The 10,261-nt window shown below is 37.3% G+C and overlaps 1 protein-coding gene across 8 annotated transcripts in view; it reads right to left on the minus strand.

Annotated features, from left to right (window-relative positions):
* Nucleotides 1-9,141, minus strand: part of LOC134574588 (uncharacterized) — a 32,784-nt gene extending 23,643 nt beyond the window's left edge. For 7 of the 8 annotated variants that reach the window (XM_063433719.1, XM_063433718.1, XM_063433721.1 and 4 more), the window contains exon 1: nucleotides 9,100-9,141. The gene's annotated coding sequence lies outside the window, so the exon portion shown is untranslated. The remainder of the gene's footprint in view (nucleotides 1-9,099) is intronic. The other variant, XM_063433722.1, reaches the window with a different exon arrangement.
* Nucleotides 9,142-10,261: the final 1,120 nt, after the last annotated feature.

Here is a 10,261-nt window from a genome sequence, read left to right on the forward strand (position 1 = left end):
TGATAGATACAGTAATGGGGTTTAGTGATAGATACAGTAATGGGGTTTAGTGATAGATACAGTAATGGGGTTTAATGATAGATACAGTAATGGGGTTTAGTGATGGATACGGTAATGGGGTTTAGTGATAGATACAGTAATGGGGTTTAATGATAGATACAGTAATGGGGTTTAGTGATAGATACAGTAATGGGGTTTAATGATAGATACAGTAATGGGGTTTAATGATAGATACAGTAATGGGGTTTAGTGATGGATACGGTAATGGGGTTTAGTGATAGATACAGTAATGGGGTTTAGTGATAGATACAGTAATGGGGTTTAGTGATAGATACAGTAATGGGGTTTAATGATAGATACAGTAATGGGGTTTAGTGATGGATACGGTAATGGGGTTTAGTGATAGATACAGTAATGGGGTTTAGTGATAGATACAGTAATTGGGTTTAATGATAGATACAGTAATGAGGTTTAGTGATAGATACAGTAATGGGGTTTAGTGATAGATACAGTAATGGGGTTTAGTGATAGATACAGTAATGGGGTTTAGTGATAGATACAGTAATGGGGTTTAGTGATAGATACAGTAATGGGGTTTAATGATAGATACAGTAATGGGGTTTAATGATAGATACAGTAATGGGGTTTAATGATAGATACAGTAATGGGGTTTAGTGATGGATACGGTAATGGGGTTTAATGATAGATACAGTAATGGGGTTTAGTGATAGATACAGTAATGGGGTTTAGTGATAGATACAGTGATGGGGTTTAGTGATAGATACAGTAATGGGGTTTAATGATAGCTACAGTAATGGGGTTTAGTGATGGATACAGTAATGGGGTTTAGTGATGGATACGGTAATGGGGTTTAGTGATGGATACGGTAATGGGGTTTAATGATAGATACGGTAATGGGGTTTAATGATAGATACGGTAATGGGGTTTAATGATAGATACAGTAATGGGGTTTAATGATAGATACAGTAATGGGGTTTAATGATAGATACAGTAATGGGGTTTAATGATAGATACAGTAATGGGGTTTAGTGATAGATACAGTAATGGGGTTTAGTGATAGATACAGTAATGGGGTTTAATGATAGATACAGTAATGGGGTTTAGTGATGGATACAGTAATGGGGTTTAATGATAGATACAGTAATGGGGTTTAATGATAGATACAGTAATGGGGTTTAGTGATAGATACAGTAATGGGGTTTAGTGATAGATACAGTAATGGGGTTTAGTGATAGATACAGTAATGGGGTTTAATGATAGATACAGTAATGGGGTTTAGTGATAGATACAGTAATGGGGTTTAATGATAGATACAGTAATGGGGTTTAGTGATGGATACGGTAATGGGGTTTAGTGATAGATACAGTAATGGGGTTTAGTGATAGATACAGTAATGGGGTTTAGTGATAGATACAGTAATGGGGTTTAGTGATAGATACAGTAATGGGGTTTAGTGATAGATACAGTAATGGGGTTTAGTGATAGATACAGTAATGGGGTTTAATGATAGATACAGTAATGGGGTTTAATGATAGATACAGTAATGGGGTTTAATGATAGATACAGTAATGGGGTTTAGTGATAGATACAGTAATGGGGTTTAGTGATAGATACAGTAATGGGGTTTAATGATAGATACAGTAATGGGGTTTAATGATAGATACAGTAATGGGGTTTAATGATAGATACAGTAATGGGGTTTAATGATAGATACAGTAATGGGGTTTAGTGATAGATACAGTAATGGGGTTTAGTGATAGATACAGTAATGGGGTTTAGTGATAGATACAGTAATGGGGTTTAATGATAGATACAGTAATGGGGTTTAATGATAGATACAGTAATGGGGTTTAGTGATGGTTTAGTGATATATACAGTAATGGGGTTTAGTGATAGATACAGTAATGGGGTTTAGTGATAGATACAGTAATGGGGTTTAGTGATAGATACAGTAATGGGTTTAGTGATAGATACAGTAATGGGGTTTAATGATAGATACAGTAATGGGGTTTAGTGATATATACAGTAATGGGGTTTAATGATAGATACAGTAATGGGGTTTAGTGATAGATACAGTAATGGGGTTTAATGATAGATACAGTAATGGGGTTTAGTGATAGATACAGTAATGGGGTTTAATGATAGATACGGTAATGGGGTTTAATTATAGATACAGTAATGGGGTTTAATGATAGATACAGTAATGGGGTTTAGTGATAGATACAGTAATGGGGTTTAATGATAGATACGGTAATGGGGTTTAGTGATAGATACAGTAATGGGGTTTAGTGATAGATACAGTAATGGGGTTTAGTGATATATACAGTAATGGGGTTTAATGATAGATACGGTAATGAGGTTTAGTGATAGATACAGTAATGGGGTTTAGTGATAGATACAGTAATGGGGTTTAGTGATAGATACAGTAATGGGGTTTAGTGATAGATACAGTAATGGGGTTTAATGATAGATACAGTAATGGGGTTTAATGATAGATACAGTAATGGGGTTTAGTGATGGATACAGTAATGGGGTTTAGTGATGGATACGGTAATGGGGTTTAGTGATAGATACAGTAATGGGGTTTAGTGATAGATACAGTAATGGGGTTTAATGATAGATACAGTAATGGGGTTTAATGATAGATACAGTAATGGGGTTTAGTGATAGATACAGTAATGGGGTTTAGTGATAGATACAGTAATGGGGTTTAATGATAGATACAGTAATGGGGTTTAGTGATGGATACAGTAATGGGGTTTAATGATAGATACAGTAATGGGGTTTAGTGATAGATACAGTAATGGGGTTTAGTGATAGATACGGTAATGGGGTTTAGTGATAGATACAGTAATGGGGTTTAATGATAGATACAGTAATGGGGTTTAGTGATGGATACAGTAATGGGGTTTAATGATAGATACAGTAATGGGGTTTAGTGATAGATACAGTAATGGGGTTTAGTGATAGATACAGTAATGGGGTTTAGTGATAGATACAGTAATGGGGTTTAGTGATAGATACAGTAATGGGGTTTAATGATAGATACAGTAATGGGGTTTAGTGATAGATACAGTAATGGGGTTTAGTGATAGATACAGTAATGGGGTTTAGTGATAGATACAGTAATGGGGTTTAATGATAGATACAGTAATGGGGTTTAGTGATAGATACAGTAATGGGGTTTAATGATAGATACGGTAATGGGGTTTAGTGATAGATACAGTGATGGGGTTTAGTGATAGATACAGTAATGGGGTTAAGTGATAGATACAGTAATGGGGTTTAATGATAGATACAGTAATGGGGTTTAGTGATAGATACAGTAATGGGGTTAAATGATAGATACGGTAATGGGGTTTAGTGATAGATACAGTGATGGGGTTTAGTGATAGATACAGTGATGGGGTTTAGTGATAGATACGGTAATGGGGTTTAGTGATAGATACGGTAATGGGGTTTAATGATAGATACAGTAATGGGGTTTAATGATAGATACAGTAATGGGGTTTAGTGATGGATACAGTAATGGGGTTTAATGATAGATACGGTAATGGGGTTTAGTGATAGATACAGTAATGGGGTTTAGTGATAGATACAGTAATGGGGTTTAATGATAGATACAGTAATGGGGTTTAGTGATAGATACAGTAATGGGGTTTAGTGATAGATACAGTAATGGGGTTTAGTGATAGATACGGTAATGGGGTTTAGTGATAGATCCAGTAATGGGGTTTAATGATAGATACAGTAATGGGGTTTAGTGATGGATACGGTAATGGGGTTTAGTGATGGATACGGTAATGGGGTTTAGTGATAGATACAGTAATGGGGTTTAGTGATAGATACAGTAATGGGGTTTAATGATAGATACAGTAATGGGGTTTAGTGATAGATACAGTAATGGGGTTTAGTGATAGATACAGTAATGGGGTTTAATGATAGATACAGTAATGGGGTTTAGTGATGGATACGGTAATGGGGTTTAGTGATAGATACAGTAATGGGGTTTAATGATAGATACAGTAATGGGGTTTAATGATAGATACAGTAATGGGGTTTAATGATAGATACGGTAATGGGTTTAGTGATAGATACAGTAATGGGGTTTAGTGATAGATACAGTAATGGGTTTAGTGATAGATACAGTAATGGGGTTTAGTGATAGATACAGTAATGGGGTTTAGTGATAGATACAGTAATGGGGTTTAGTGATAGATACAGTAATGGGGTTTAATGATAGATACAGTAATGGGGTTTAATGATAGATACAGTAATGGGGTTTAATGATAGATACAGTAATGGGGTTAGTGATAGATACAGTAATGGGGTTTAGTGATAGATACAGTAATGGGGTTTAATGATAGATACAGTAATGGGGTTTAATGATAGATACGGTAATGGGGTTTAGTGATGGATACGGTAATGGGGTTTAGTGATGGATACGGTAATGGGGTTTAGTGATAGATACAGTAATGGGGTTTAGTGATGGATACGGTAATGGGGTTTAGTGATGGATACGGTAATGGGGTTTAGTGATAGATACAGTAATGGGGTTTAGTGATAGATACAGTAATGGGGTTTAATGATAGATACAGTAATGGGGTTTAGTGATAGATACAGTAATGGGGTTTAGTGATAGATACAGTAATGGGGTTTAATGATAGATACAGTAATGGGGTTTAGTGATGGATACGGTAATGGGGTTTAGTGATAGATACAGTAATGGGGTTTAATGATAGATACAGTAATGGGGTTTAATGATAGATACAGTAATGGGGTTTAATGATAGATACGGTAATGGGTTTAGTGATAGATACAGTAATGGGGTTTAGTGATAGATACAGTAATGGGTTTAGTGATAGATACAGTAATGGGGTTTAGTGATAGATACAGTAATGGGGTTTAGTGATAGATACAGTAATGGGGTTTAGTGATAGATACAGTAATGGGGTTTAATGATAGATACAGTAATGGGGTTTAATGATAGATACAGTAATGGGGTTTAATGATAGATACAGTAATGGGGTTAGTGATAGATACAGTAATGGGGTTTAGTGATAGATACAGTAATGGGGTTTAATGATAGATACAGTAATGGGGTTTAATGATAGATACGGTAATGGGGTTTAATGATAGATACGGTAATGGGGTTTAGTGATAGATACAGTAATGGGGTTTAGTGATAGATACAGTAATGGGGTTTAGTGATAGATACAGTAATGGGGTTTAATGATAGATACAGTAATGGGGTTTAATGATAGATACGGTAATGGGGTTTAGTGATAGATACAGTAATGGGGTTTAGTGATAGATACAGTAATGGGGTTTAATGATAGATACGGTAATGGGGTTTAGTGATAGATACAGTAATGGGGTTTAATGATAGATACAGTAATGGGTTTAGTGATAGATACAGTAATGGGGTTTAGTGATAGATACGGTAATGGGGTTTAGTGATAGATACAGTAATGGGGTTTAGTGATAGATACAGTAATGGGGTTTAATGATAGATACGGTAATGGGGTTTAGTGATGGATACAGTAATGGGGTTTAGTGATAGATACAGTAATGGGTTTAGTGATAGATACAGTAATGGGGTTTAGTGATAGATACGGTAATGGGGTTTAGTGATGGATACGGTAATGGGGTTTAGTGATAGATACAGTAATGGGGTTTAGTGATAGATACGGTAATGGGGTTTAGTGATAGATACGGTAATGGGGTTTAGTGATAGATACAGTAATGGGGTTTAATGATAGATACAGTAATGGGTTTAGTGATAGATACAGTAATGGGGTTTAGTGATAGATACAGTAATGGGGTTTTGTGATAGATACAGTAATGGGGTTTAATGATAGATACAGTAATGGGGTTTAGTGATAGATACAGTAATGGGGTTTAATGATAGATACAGTAATGGGTTTAGTGATAGATACAGTAATGGGGTTTAGTGATAGATACAGTAATGGGGTTTAGTGATAGATACAGTAATGGGGTTTAATGATAGATACAGTAATGGGGTTTAGTGATAGATACAGTAATGGGGTTTAATGATAGATACAGTAATGGGTTTAGTGATAGATACAGTAATGGGGTTTAGTGATAGATACAGTAATGGGGTTTAGTGATAGATACAGTAATGGGGTTTAATGATAGATACAGTAATGGGGTTTAGTGATGGATACAGTAATGGGGTTTAATGATAGATACAGTAATGGGGTTTAATGATAGATACAGTAATGGGGTTTAGTGATGGATACAGTAATGGGTTTAGTGATAGATACGGTAATGGGTTTAGTGATAGATACAGTAATGGGGTTTAGTGATAGATACAGTAATGGGGTTTAGTGATGGATACAGTAATGGGTTTAGTGATAGATACGGTAATGGGGTTTAATGATAGATACACTAATGGGGTTTAGTGATAGATACAGTAATGGGGTTTAGTGATAGATACAGTAATGGGGTTTAATGATAGATACAGTAATGGGGTTTAGTGATAGATACAGGAATGAGGTTTAATGATAGATACAGTAATGGGGTTTAGTGATAGATACAGTAATGGGGTTTAGTGATAGATACAGTAATGGGGTTTAATGATAGATACAGTAATGGGGTTTAGTGATAGATACAGTAATGGGGTTTAATGATAGATACAGTAATGGGGTTTAGTGATAGATACACTAATGGGGTTTAGTGATGGATACAGTAATGGGTTTAGTGATAGATACGGTAATGGGGTTTAATGATAGATACACTAATGGGGTTTAGTGATAGATACAGTAATGGGGTTTAGTGATAGATACAGTAATGGGGTTTAGTGATAGATACAGTAATGGGGTTTAGTGATAGATACAGTAATGGGGTTTAATGATAGATACAGTAATGGGGTTTAGTGATAGATACAGGAATGAGGTTTAATGATAGATACAGTAATGGGGTTTAGTGCTAGATACAGTAATGGGGTTTAGTGATAGATACAGTAATGGGGTTTAGTGATGGATACAGTAATGGGTTTAGTGATAGATACGGTAATGGGGTTTAATGATAGATACACTAATGGGGTTTAGTGATAGATACAGTAATGGGGTTTAGTGATAGATACAGTAATGGGGTTTAATGATAGATACAGTAATGGGGTTTAGTGATAGATACAGGAATGAGGTTTAATGATAGATACAGTAATGGGGTTTAGTGATAGATACAGTAATGGGGTTTAGTGATAGATACAGTAATGGGGTTTAGTGATAGATACAGTAATGGGGTTTAATGATAGATACAGTAATGGGGTTTAGTGATAGATACAGTAATGGGGTTTAGTGATAGATACAGTAATGGGGTTTAGTGATGGATACAGTAATGGGTTTAGTGATAGATACGGTAATGGGGTTTAATGATAGATACACTAATGGGGTTTAGTGATAGATACAGTAATGGGGTTTAGTGATAGATACGGTAATGGGTTTAGTGATAGATACAGTAATGGGGTTTAATGATAGATACAGTAATGGGGTTTAGTGATAGATACAGTAATGGGGTTTAGTGATAGATACGGTAATGGGGTTTAGTGATAGATACAGTAATGGGGTTTAGTGATAGATACGGTAATGGGGTTTAGTGATAGATACGGTAATGGGGTTTAGTGATAGATACAGTAATGGGGTTTAGTGATAGATACAGTAATGGGGTTTAGTGATAGATACGGTAATGGGGTTTAGTGATAGATACAGTAATGGGGTTTAGTGATAGATACGGTAATGGGGTTTAGTGATAGATACGGTAATGGGGTTTAGTGATAGATACAGTAATGGGGTTTAGTGATAGATACAGTAATGGGGTTTAGTGATGGATACAGTAATGGGTTTAGTGATAGATACGGTAATGGGGTTTAATGATAGATACACTAATGGGGTTTAGTGATAGATACAGTAATGGGGTTTAGTGATAGATACAGTAATGGGGTTTAATGATAGATACAGTAATGGGGTTTAGTGATAGATACAGGAATGAGGTTTAATGATAGATACAGTAATGGGGTTTAGTGATAGATACAGTAATGGGGTTTAGTGATAGATACAGTAATGGGGTTTAGTGATAGATACAGTAATGGGGTTTAATGATAGATACAGTAATGGGGTTTAGTGATAGATACAGTAATGGGGTTTAGTGATAGATACAGTAATGGGGTTTAGTGATGGATACAGTAATGGGTTTAGTGATAGATACGGTAATGGGGTTTAATGATAGATACACTAATGGGGTTTAGTGATAGATACAGTAATGGGGTTTAGTGATAGATACAGTAATGGGTTTAGTGATAGATACAGTAATGGGGTTTAATGATAGATACAGTAATGGGGTTTAGTGATAGATACAGTAATGGGGTTTAGTGATAGATACGGTAATGGGGTTTAGTGATAGATACAGTAATGGGGTTTAGTGATAGATACGGTAATGGGGTTTAGTGATAGATACAGTAATGGGGTTTAGTGATAGATACGGTAATGGGGTTTAGTGATAGATACGGTAATGGGGTTTAGTGATAGATACAGTAATGGGGTTTAGTGATAGATACGGTAATGGGGTTTAGTGATAGATACGGTAATGGGGTTTAGTGATAGATACGGTAATGGGGTTTAGTGATAGATACGGTAATGGGGTTTAGTGATAGATACAGTAATGGGGTTTAGTGATAGATACAGTAATGGGGTTTAGTGATAGATACAGTAATGGGGTTTAGTGATAGATACGGTAATGGGGTTTAGTGATAGATACAGTAATGGGGTTTAGTGATAGATACGATAATGGGGTTTAGTGATAGATACGGTAATGGGGTTTAGTGATAGATACGGTAATGGGGTTTAGTGATAGATACAATATACAGATAACAGTATTATTACTCATATTATTATACATTATATTATTATTATTATTATTATAAACTGATATAACATGCTGGATGGTAGCCTGTCTCTCTATAGTGATACTCAGTACACAGATCCTGTAATACAGTCAATAAGCCGCTCCCAGGGGCCCTTCACAGGCTCCCAGGGGCCCCAGCACACTGACACGTACCTGGTACCTGCTCCTCATCCGGGCGCTTTATCCCTTCACGCGTCCTTATTGTGATGTCACTCTGTGGCGCGGGTGCTGCCGGGAGTTGTATTTCCCGGAGACCGAGTCTGCGCCCTTGGAGGAAGCGGAGGTCACAGCGCATGCGCCAACATCTCCAATCACCATGGCAACAGAGAGCCAGGGAAACATAGCTTGTCAGTAGTGTATACAGGGCTCTGCCTCCCAGAGCAGGCAGTCTGATACAGAGAGATTACCAGCTATGACTGCAGTCATTATATCAGTAGTGTATACAGGGCTCTGCCTCCCAGAGCAGGCAGTCTGATACAGAGAGATTACCAGCTATGACTGCAGTCATTATATCAGTAGTGTATACAGGGCTCTGCCTCCCAGAGCAGGCAGTCTGATACAGAGAGATTACCAGCTATGACTGCAGTCATTATATCAGTAGTGTATACAGAGCTCTGCCTCACAGAGCAGGCAGTCTGATACAGAGAGATTACCAGCCATGACTGCAGTCATTATATCAGTAGTGTATACAGGGCTCTGCCTCCCAGAGCAGGCAGTCTGATACAGAGAGATTACCAGCTATGACTGCAGTCATTATATCAGTAGTTTATACAGGGCTCTGCCTCCCAGAGCAGGCAGTCTGATACAGAGAGATTACCAGCTATGACTGCAGTCATTATATCAGTAGTGTATACAGGGCTCTGCCTCCCAGAGCAGGCAGTCTGATACAGAGAGATTACCAGCCATGACTGCAGTCATTATATCAGTAGTGTATACAGGGCTCTGCCTCCCAGAGCAGGCAGTCTGATACAGAGAGATTACCAGCCATGACTGCAGTCATTATATCAGTAGTGTATACAGGGCTCTGCCTCACAGAGCAGGCAGTCTGATACAGAGCGATTACCAGCTATGACTGCAGTCATTATATCAGTAGTGTATACAGGGCTCTGCCTCCCAGAGCAGCCAGTCTGATACAGAGAGATTACCAACCATGACTGCAGTCATTATATCAGTAGTGTATACAGGGCTCTGCTTCCCAGAGCAGGCAGTCTGATACAGAGAGATTACCAGCCATGACTGCAGTCATTATATCAGTAGTGTATACAGGGCTCTGCCTCCCAGAGCAGGAAGTCTGATACAGAGATTACCAGCTATG

The sequence above is a fragment of the Pelobates fuscus genome, chromosome 10 (genome assembly GCF_036172605.1).
Source record: "Pelobates fuscus isolate aPelFus1 chromosome 10, aPelFus1.pri, whole genome shotgun sequence".
Lineage (NCBI taxonomy): Eukaryota > Metazoa > Chordata > Amphibia > Anura > Pelobatidae > Pelobates > Pelobates fuscus.